The following is an 11806-nucleotide window of genomic DNA, read 5'->3' as shown; positions in this document are numbered from 1 at the left end:
CACTTCCTTTAGTTTTTGTCGTTTATAAAAAAGTAGTCTTTGAAGGTAAATTGAATAGTGGTAATTGTTACGTATACTAATGTGTTTATATATAATATATATTTATTATAAAATGATTGTTTATTCAATTTAATAAATTAAAAGTGTTAAAAGATTTGTGTCTATTCACTTGTATAGTATATGATGTAGTGTATAGAGATTTAATTTATGCACAAAGATTAATTCACCAGTTCTTATAAGTATACAAATTTATGTTCACAATCTAAGATGAAATTTGGACAAGCCATCAATTTTATTATTGTAATGACCCTCTTGATTATCTTTTTGCTTTGTATGATATTATTGTTTTATCCCTTTCTTTAGCTTTTGTACTGTATTTTTGATGTTTTGGGATGGGTGACACACTTCTTTAGGTGGTCACGAGAGTTTTGGGTGTATTTTCTCCTTTTTGGAGCTTTTATGTTAATAAAATTGATCTTGGTTAACATTCTTTATAAACGAACTCAAATGAAATTTATATCAGCGTTGTTAGTTCAAAATATTGAATTGAACCCTGATTTGGATCCCAAGGTGATCGAAATGATTTTGAAATTTTTACTGAAATACCTGCTCTAATTATTTGTGTGCAAGTTGACTTGATTAAAGATTTAATCGAGATGCCCTTCTTTAGTCATTTTTGTCAATTTTATTGAGCTTACAATGTTGTTTTCAGTATGGTAGCATATTTCATTTGCACTCGTGGGGTTCTGAACAAATCCCAACGACCTGTTTGGAGAGGAATCTTATTTTAACTTTTGGTTGATGCAAAAGATGGTGGCGCGACCACTTTGGCGGCCTCCGAACCATTTTTGGACTAGTTTACCAATTATGATCTAGCCTCTTTTGCGTTTGCGTTCATTACTAGTGTTATATCTCTCTCATCTTCTTCATTTCATAAGTGAGAATAAGTGGGTTACAGCTCGGTCTTGAGGGAATTTTCTCATTGCTTGGCCATTTCAAGGTAGATTTATATTCCCCCTCACTTTGTATTACACATTTTAGGTTTTTCTTTAATAATTGAATTCTATTTTAAGTCAAAATTCCTTGATTTCTTATTCCTTAAAGTTTTGTTTTGGACCATTTGAGGTACGAATTAATTTTCTTCTTAGCCCAGCTATGGAGGATGTGATTCTTACGTCTAAGGAAACATAATGACAGAGTTAGTTTCTGTTTCATCGTTTGAGCTCCGAGAGTCAATTTTAACCCAATTTTCCGTGTAATTTTCACAACATCAATATGGATATTGTTAATCTCAGATTGTCATGTATATTCTATTTTTTATTGCGTGGTAGCATTCTGAGGCTATTTAGAAAGAAAAAAATTCTTGAGGAAACACTTGATTGTGGTTTGGACTTTGAAGTAAGTAACAAGTTATTCCCTTTTAGACTTAGCTTAGTTAGTTTTTATATAAAATGAACCACATGATCGTTAGAAGGTAGCAAGATGTATTATTAGGCTTGTATGGTCCTTAATCTCCTTTTGGCCATTTTTTTAAAAAAAACTACATATCTCAAGATCAGTTTATATCTTACTTAAACGGTAGGAAAATGATCTCAATGAGTTGCATTTATCATCTTGTTCGAGTTATGGCATATTTCAAATCCTCTTCTCTTGTGTCACTTTCGATTATAAATGAGTTTCTTAAAGTGTTTCTTGATGATCTTCCTGGTATTCCTCCTTGGGAAATATACTTTAGTATTGACCTACTCCTAGATGGGATGGTTCCGACTGAACTTAAGGATTTAAAGGATGAACTGAAAGATTTGTTGGTTAAGGGTTTTATTAAATCGGGTATATCTCCATGGGTGCTCCGATGTTGTTTGTTCGAAAGAAGGATAATTCCCTTATAATGTTCATTGACTATCGACAATTGAATAAGGTTATCATTAGGATAAGTGTCCTATTTCAAGATTTATAATTTGTTTGATCAACTCCAAGGAGTGAGTTACTTCTATAAGATTGACCTTTGGCCAGATTATCACCAATTTAAGGGTGAAGGAGAGACTTTCCGAAGATGGCTTTTTGAAATTGATATGGTCATTATGATTTTTTGGTGATATCTTTTGGTTTGACTAATGCCCCAGCGGTGTTCATGAATTTGATGAATAAGGTATTCAAATAATATCTTAACATGTTTGTGATTTTTTTTATTGATGATATTTCTATTTAAAATAAAATCTCTATAAATTAATATAGTTGGGACCATGAAATTTTATTATTTTATAGAGACATTATTTGATCAATAAATCAATATTCAATAATTTAAAGAATAATTTAAGATTTAATGAAGGTTAATTTTGAATATATCAAAATCATTGTATTTTACTAATTTATGTATCACATTTATTGATTTCACAAAAAAAATTATACATAAAGTACCAAGAATACATCAAAATCATTATATCTTACTTATTTCAATCTTGTGATGTCGTAATAATAATAGTTTTAAGGATATATTATCCAACAAATTTTATCATAGGATATTACAAGACATTAGTGGGAAAAATTGATCCAGTAAAAATTAATGTTTGGATACCGTCAATTTTTCAATCCATGTTTGGACAAAAATTATTCCACAAGAGTTAATAGAAAATTATTTTCGACACTTTAAAATTCGTTCGGGAGATACAATCCAGAGAGTTTGAATGAATCTACTTGTGAAAAAATCATTAATCAATTTGAGATCATTGATTAATGATCTCGGTTATCACAATAAAATGAATGTCAATAACCTATTTGATTATCAGGGTGAAAGTGAAACATGTTAAGAGATCCAGAATATAGAAGAAATTGTGGGTACCGACGAAAAAGAAATGTTGATGATGAAGTTGAAGATGATACTACACCTTTGGAACCAGTTACGCGTAAGGAAACACTTATCACATCTAGAACACTTCACAGTTTTATGGTACAATTTGAAATGACAACACCGAACTCTTAGATGCAATAAGAAAAGTTAGAGATTAGCTTCAACTAGATTTAAATTTTAGAAAAACAGAACACGGTAGAATCATATTTTACTAAATTATATATTTGTATTTTAAAGAATCATTAATTTATGATATTGATGTGACCATATATTTATATATGGGTCTTGTGGAAATATATTATAGCATTATCTTATCGAAATTGATGATTCTTTCATTGGCTAAAGTCGGGACCGGAGAGAAAATATTATTTTAGAGAGATCATCAATTTACCAAGTATTAAATTATAGAGGATTTACTGTACTCTTGAATTGAGGTTGAGCATGTTGAACATTTGAGTATAGTGTTAAGAATAATCAAGGATTGTCAATTGTATGATATGTTTTGCAAATATGAGTTTTTTTCGAGGTCTTTTGTCGTAGGCCATATTTTTTTCCTGTAAATGCATTCAAGTTGATCCAAAGAGAAATAAGGTTGTTAAGAATTGGCGTAGACATTTTTCCACTTCATATTAGTCAAAAGCTTGTGAGAAGAGTTTTCACGAGTTGAAAGATAAAGATCACTTAGGACCCTATTGACATTGCTGGAAGGATCACATTTTCTTTTGTCTATTGTAACTCTTCAGAAATTGGTCTTGACCGTTTTTGATGTCACATGAGAAAGTTACTTCTTATATTTCAAGGCAATTAAAGGTTCATGAAAAGAATTAGTCGACTCATGATTTGGAGTTAGTGGTGGTAGTTTTTTATTCAAATATTTGAAGGCATTACTTATATGGTGTCCATGTGGATGTGTGTACTGACCACAAAAGTTTGAAATAGTTGTTCACTCAAAATGATCTGATTCTTCTTCGAATGAAATGACTTGAGTTGTTTAAGAATTACATCATGAGTGTCCTATATCATCCAGTAAGACAAATGTGGTGGTGAATGCTCTTAATCAACTATCAATGAAAAGTATCAGCCATGTTGTCAATGATAACAAAGAGTTAGCTCGTGAGATTCGTAGATTGGCCAGATTGGATGCTCATTTGGTTGATTCTAATGAAGGTGGTGTGATTGTTCATAATGATTTGAAATAGTATTGTTTGTCGAATGTGTAAGCTAAACAGGATCTTGATCCAGTGTTTGATGAATTGAAGAAGTTGGTTTACGAAAACATTATTAAGGCCTTTTTTCCAAAGAGGAGATTGAGTCCTTCGATATCAAGGTTTTTTTATGTGTTCCTAACATTAATGAGTGGAGAAATTAGATTCTGACGGAAGCTCATAGTTCTTCGTATTTTATTTACCTGGGATCCACCAAGAGGTACCATGATTTGTGGAAAGTCTATTTGTAGAATGGGATGAGAAAGATATTGTAACACCTCAGAAAATAGACTCAAACTAAACATCATAAAAAAGGGTAGAACTAGAAAATATTTGGAGGAATGCGAGCCCCTCCAAGGGTTGTGGATCCCCACAGAAGTCGTGGGGCTCAAAAAAGTGAGGCATAGCCGACAAGGCTCAGAGATTGGACCACAAAGCTCACCACGGGTCGTGGTCTCGGTAATAGGTCGTGGATGGGTCCGTCAACCTGAGCCAACTGAACCCCAACCTTAGTAAAGAACCATGACGCCCTTCATGGTATGTGGTCCTTCACACAGTCCATGAATTCGACCGAAGATGGAAGGGCCATAGCCAGTAGACACAGGACATCAACCACAACTGACCTTGCGGGTTGTGGTCCCTGTGATGGACCGTTAGTGTCTCCGTGGTTGACCTCTGTCAGCTTTTAAGTCAGGATCATTTTGGTCCTTTCCCCTATGCAGTAGGCATTTAAACTACGTCATTTAATAATCAAACTACGTCGTTTACTCAGTTGAAGCCTAATAATCTAGTCAAAGCCTACCCAAAATTTTTATTCTCCAAATGCATTGAAAGTAGAGCGAAAAGAAGAGAAAAGCGACTAGCCCTATCAAGAACACTCACAAGGTTTTATTCAAGTTCTAGGCCTAAAATCAAAGGATTTCCCTATAGTTTTTGTCACCATGTATGTAAAATTTCACTAGTGGATTCCTTTAGTCCACTAGGTCCCTACAATTCAGTCATATCTTTTATTCTGTGTATCTTGTTTAGACATAGGGTTTCTTAAATCTTGGGTTTTTGTTGTGACTTAGTTGTTGAAATATCCTTAATAGAGTTAACATGTTTTCTTGGGAGGTGTGCTTAATTCGTTGTATGAAAATCAGAAATCTAGTTTGTGTAGATTCTCTTAGTTCATGAGTTACACTTTTTAGGTTAGCTAAACAAAAATCATGTTTTAGATTTTGAATGTCACATTACCCGTATATAAATGTTGCATTCTCAGTTAGCATGTCAGTATTTTGAGCTATTCACTATTTTAGTCACATTTCAGCCATATAAATATTAATTTGGAAGTAGACTTAGCACCGAGCTGGACTAGGGTTCATCGAATCCTCATACTCCAAAAACAAAGTGTCCCTATAGGATTATAAGTCCGTTCTGTTGGGCATCATATTAAGTGATCATGTCAGTCATGCCTTTATACCCCTCTCAAAGTATATTGGGTCCTCTCGATGGGGCGTATACATCGAACTCCACATTTAGCTCAAGTTGTTTTATGTCGGTATTCAGGCATAGTAGTAGATTCAGCTTGAGTTTTCAAGTAATTGTTTCAGTTATCGTTAAACTGTTAGTATGTTTTATTTGTTCATACTAGTTTGGTTTTCTCAAATTACTAGTTATCTATTGTTTTAGCTTCCACATAGTACATGTATTATTTATTTATTAGGGTTAGATTGGGGTCATTCGTGATCCTATATTTTAACATTATTGCTCAGTACATGCCAAGTATTGACGCACACTCCGCGCTAAATTCCAAGTATTAACGCACACTCTGCGCTACATCCTTTCATGATGTAGGTTCAAATATTCAGTATCTAGATCACGCTTTGATCAGTTCTCAATCCGCATTAAACATCTTCAATGATGAGTTCTCATATTCCGTAAATAACAGACATGCTTTAATTTGAGTCTTTACTTTGAGTTTTTAGTTTTGTTAGATTTAGTTGGGGCATGTCCCAACAACTCAACTCAGTTGGAGAATTTTCAGACATAGTAGTAGATTCAACTTTAGTTTGCAAGTGATTGTTTCAGTTATCGTTAAACTTTTAGTATGTTTTATATATTCATACTAGTTGGATTTTCCCAAATTACTAGTTATCCATGGTTTTAGCTTCCACATAGTACATGTCGTATTTAGTTATTAGGGTTAAATTAGGGTCATTCGTGATCCTAGATCTCGTATTAAATCAAGGGGCTATCCTTGGGACGTGACACACTTGATATTAGAACATTAGGTTCAAAAGTCCTTGGATGTCTGAAAACCGCACCAAGTAGAGCCTTTTTCATGGGTGTGAAGTGCACCACATTTATGAGATGAGGCTACAAAGTGTCTTGAAAAATTTCACTTTCTTTGTTGTTCTTATCTTGCATGGGTATGACCCAACTTCTCCTTTCTAATCCGCGTTCAGTGTTTCACACCATGCCTCCTAGTAGAGATAATACACGCAAAGTTAACACAATTCCTTCGATATCAAACCATGAGGTTATGAATTTTGGAATGCTAACCAGCTCTTGGCTCAAAGTTTGGCCCATGAAAACAATCAACAGGTCCAATTCCTATTAACAAAAATAGTGAATCAAATGCAGCTAGGGTTCGAAACTTTGTTAAGATGAATTCGCCCAGGTTTATAGGGTCGAAGGTCTATGAGGACCCACAGAACTTCATTGACGAGGTTAAGAAAATTTTTCGGTGATGCAAGTGACTAGAATTGAGAGTATTTAGTTGGCATCATATCAACTTAAATAAGGATTTGGCTCATGTATGGTTCACTCAGTTACAAGAAAACAAGGGTGCAGATACAACTCATGTTACTTGGGATTGTTTTACTAGAGATTTCCAGGATAGGTTCTTCCCAAGGGAATTAAAAGAATCTAAGGCGCAGGAGTTTATAAACTTGAAACAAGGTTCAATATCGATCCAATAATACGTGCAAATGTTTATCCAACACTCCAGGTATGCTCCACACATGGTTGCTGATCCAAGGGCACAAATGAGTAAGTTCTTGTTTGGGGTATTTTGGGGAAGACTGAGTGCAGGAATGCTATACTTCTAGGGGATATCGATATCTCTAGACTAATGACTTATGCTCAGCAGAAAGAGGGAGATAAGCTTAGGGAATTGGCTAAGGATAAAAAAAAGGCTAGAATAGGAAATTATGAATACTTACAGCAAAAGTCGGGTAGAGGGAATCACTCACAGTTTCAGCAAAGGATTACCGCCCCAGTATAATCATCGACTAATGCTCCATCCCTGATTTTTGATAGAATCAGAAGAGTAGGGCACTATTCGCTAAGTCAGAGGGGACTGCTGCATGTAATTAGACTTTTCCAACATGCCAAAAGTGTAGTGAAAACCATTTGGGAGAGTGTCTGGCAGACAACGAAGGGTGCTTTGGGTGTGGTCATACTGGCCATAGGTTGAAGGATTTACCTTCTTCCAAGCAGGGGAAAGGAGGGAACAACCATAGCGCTTAGTCTACAACTCCAGCCGCACCAGTATGTCACCCAACTCAGCAGGGTGCTTCATCTAGTACATTTGGCGGTTAGCGCCAAAACAGGTTATATGATCTTCAAACTTGCCAGGACAAAGAAGTTGATATTGTCACTAGTACTTTATGAGTATTTCATTTATATGTTTATTCATTGTTATATACAGGGGCTACATTGTCATTTGTAACTCCCTATATAGCATTAAACTTTGGTTTCTGTACAAAAACACTCCTAGAACCCTTCTGAGTCTCTACACCAGTTGTTGTCCCTATTATAGCTACACGAGTATACAAATATATCCCTACCACAGTTTCTCCAAAATTCACCTTGGTAGACCTTATAGAGTTTTAAATGGTATATTTTGGTATCAAACTATTCATGCATTGGTTACATTCCTGTTATGCCTCATTCGATTGTAGAACTAGAATCGTTCAATTTTAGTTTCCAGATGAGCCAGTCACAGCATGGAAGAGTAGTAGCTCACGGCCTATAGGTCAATTTATCGCTTACCGTAAGGCAGGAAAATGATTTCCAAAGGGTATATCTATCATCTTATTTGGATTAAATATTAAAAGTCAAAAACCCCAACTTTTTAGTCAGTACATTTAGTAAACGAGTTTCACAAAGTGTTCCTAGAAAATCTTCCCGAAGTTTATCCTAAAAGGGAAATCGACTTTAGAATAGATCTTCTCCCAAAAACCTAATGAGTCCACAGATTGGACTCATTTAGGGATATATTTTAGTAAAAATAGTGTCCTCTTATTGTTATTTTATCTCAGTATCTGATGAAAGTTTTAAGTACTTGAAGTTTGAAGGAGAGCATGGACACTATGTCGCAAAAAGAGATAAAAGGCTTAAAAGAACGAAGAAATGGAAGCCTGAAGATTGTCGAGTCCACTTGGTGTATCACCAAACATGCCTACTTCATCTCTTGTTCCAGATTGCTGAGCCTTGAAGGAAGGGGATCAAATCAACAACGAAAGGAGTAGTCGGCGCGTCGCCAGTAAGTTCAGCAAAGCAGTAGTAAATAGCCCAATGGTATAGGACACGAAGATGTTATGGGAAAGAACATAAGGTGATAAACCAAACAAAGGGCAAATCACCGATTTGGTCGGTGATTCCCACTAAAGTCGCCGATTTATCCGCTACAGCATTAATTACGAAAACTATAAATACTAGTTTTATTATCAGTTTTAGTGAAATTTGAAAAAGAGTCGAACATTATCATAATTTCTTAGTAGTGAACAATACTTTCTCATATATTTACTTTCAATTTTGTAAGGATTTTGAAAACTTGAAGAAGAAGAGTATTTAATCTCTATAAATTTGGAAGTGGGTCTCCTCTATTATTCTTTCTTTACTTAAATCAAGACTAAAATCTTACCACCCATTTGATTTCATCATCATTAAAGGTTTAATTTATATTTCTTGATGTGGCTAAAATTCCCCATTCTTGGGGTGTGATTTAGCGAGTACGGTTTAATATTATTGTTGGGTCTTTCTTGCTTGTAGCTTAAATGTAGTTTAATGGTGATTTTGTATAGTATTTGTTGATTAATCTAATGGATTATTAGTTGCAAATACAAGTTCACCCATGTGTTTTTGGCTTTCTCGAGAGAATTCATGAAACCAATACAACTAGATTGATGGTCTAAGGAGTAGGTCAAGAGGCTCAGCCCGAAAGGGTGAGCCCTAGTCCCATATCCTAACACTCAGCTTGACAGAGTGAGTGGGGGTAAGACGTAGGCTGGTCTTAGTATGACAAATGGGTGTCTGAGAGGAACCCATTTGAAATGGGGTAAGTTGCTCGAGAGAGAACTTATTTTCATATATATCTTAGCCTAGTCACTATAATCGATAGATTTTCTATCGAAATCATGTATCCAATAATCTAAATTAATCTGTATTGAGGTCCATCCTAAGAATCCCCCCTCTCATTTCATAGATTTCTTCTAAAATTTGCTATTTTTACTACTTGTGCCAAAACCCCTTAGATTTTTCACACTTTTGTGCCACCCCTTAATTTATAAGCAAGATAGAGCGTTGGAAGTAATGAAGCGTATTATTTGGTCTCACTCTGAAGTTGTCCAGCTGCTACAAATTCTTGTGGATCAAGCATTACCTCATATCCACGCACAGGAAGCTATGTTGTGGGTAACCCATAAAACAAAGCTTAAACTTGGATTTTCATTGTTTTGAAGGCAACCCAAAACCCCTTATTATCTTATATTTGCGTATTGGTGAAATAATGGTGTTGTTTGTATATGTTGAAGTAAGGGAAATGCTTGAAAAGATGTATGAAGGCAAACAACTAGTCTAATTGGCATGCCACTGGAAAGTTTGGCGAACCCAATTTATTCCGACATCAGCCTTAAGATATCTTTGGATTGGATCTTGTAAAACTCAGCGGTGTGTATAAATGATTGGCGCATCTCCGATCATCTTGGCAATCTAGATGAAGACCACCATTAGGATTCTCCCATGAACTGAAGATCATGTTAAATTTGGCAAAAGAACTAAAAATTGATGTTTCGTCGAGTGATTAGGTGAACTTGAAAAATATCGCCGAATAGTTAGTAACTGAACGGTCTTTTGTGAGAAAAAGGGTTAAAAGTTCTATTTTCATTTTATCCCTCACTTTTTCCTCTTCAAAAATTCACACCAGCACTCTACCTTTATATTTCATTTATTTCCAAAATTTTAGTTGTCGAATTGTGCTCAAAATTAGATGGCATTTGATGCCTAGAATCTCAATAGCATTTTGATCGGCATCAAAGGTTGCTAGTTTGAAACTTATATTTATTTCTTTGAAATCGTACTCATTTCCATAATGCGAACCTTGTTGAATCTTTATTGGATCTCTCTGGTTATTTTGATCGCATGTATTATTGATTACTATTTGATAGTTCTTTCTTAATTTGGGGAATCCCACTCAAGTGTGCTTTGAGTTGAATAATTTTTCTATGGGAACGTGCAATCTCTATGGGTATTCGTTGAATTGGTGCAATAGAAGCTTAAATTGCGCTATCATGGGTTGTGAGATTAAACATAGGCATGTTAAATTATTTGGTAAGTTGGGTCAAGATCGCCAAACCACTTGGTGGTTGTCCTAAGCTCGCCTTTCACTTATAATTTAATGCTAAATGTGTTTAATATTCTTTAACATTCAGCAGGATGTTTGATATCGCCAAACGCTCTCAGCGACTCGCTGAAAGACTTCTTCTTTTGCCCCTTTCTTTTACCCTAATACTCTCTTTGAACTATGTTTGGCGAATAGCCTAAGTGGATGATCACTTCACCAACTAGTTTGGTGAACTGATTCTACACCCGAAATCTCCCTTCTCCTATTCAAACATTTTATAACTTGCTCGAAGTCTTTGCAGAAAAGGCTAGACCGAAAGTTGCAGGGAGAGATATGCCACCTAGAGAGATAAGAGCACGAGAGTATAAAAGAGACGAAAAGATAGCATAAGTAGCCAAAGAAAGAAGACAGAAGAAAAAATCAACTTCTCGTTGGAGGGTTCCCATTGAACCCACTATTCTGTCGTGGAAATGAGGATTCTTTAATGTAATCCAGGACCTTAAAGTAGATCATGATGTGGATAAGATGGTGGAAGAAAATATAGCAATTGAATCAGTCACAGAAGTAGCAAAATCCGCTGAGACCCAAAAGTAGGAGGGCGCAACTCGAAGCACTAGTACCCAGATCCAAATTTATTCACCGGGCTCTAATGCCTCGACAAATGGAGCGAGCATTTCGACAGGATCCCCTTTTTACCTCCCACTATGTTTTTCTTTATTTTCACTACAAGATACTTATCAGTTGCATTTGAAGACAAATACTTTTATTTGTGGATATTTGAGGTCCACCTTTATGTGTTGTTTTGACGAATGTTCTGATTATATATTTGTGTTGTTTGTTTAAAATTGTTTTCTACTACTTGTGCGACTAGTTAAGCTTATGTGTTCTTGTTGATTTTAATTGCGAAACAATTTTTGACCCTTGTACAAATTTTCATTTTTCAAAAATGTGCCACCTCTTATGTTGAAAGTGGTTTTTTTCTTGAAAATTTGAGTTTTAGTTTTGATCACCATCAATGAAATGAATAGTGCTCTCAAAAGAACAAACATGAATGTGCAGTTATGACGAGACCAAATGAAGTTGCATAAAAAATAAATGAACTCTTTGCATCTCATTGTGATTAGCCAATTGTCAAATTGATTC

At 35.1% G+C, this 11806-nt stretch overlaps 1 long non-coding RNA gene across 1 annotated transcript; it reads left to right on the top strand.

Moving 5' to 3' along the window:
* The first annotated feature begins 800 nt into the window (after window positions 1–800).
* On the top strand, window positions 801–11508 carry LOC138338278 (uncharacterized). Its single transcript, XR_011211709.1, has 2 exons — window positions 801–1000; window positions 10965–11508. It is a non-coding gene; the product is annotated as an uncharacterized lncRNA (long non-coding RNA).
* Window positions 11509–11806: the final 298 nt, after the last annotated feature.

The sequence above is a fragment of the Solanum lycopersicum genome, chromosome 9 (genome assembly GCF_036512215.1).
Source record: "Solanum lycopersicum chromosome 9, SLM_r2.1".
NCBI lineage: Eukaryota > Viridiplantae > Streptophyta > Magnoliopsida > Solanales > Solanaceae > Solanum > Solanum lycopersicum.
The sequence above is the reverse complement of the archived record's forward strand: the minus strand, read 5'-3'. Positions and strand labels throughout refer to the sequence as shown.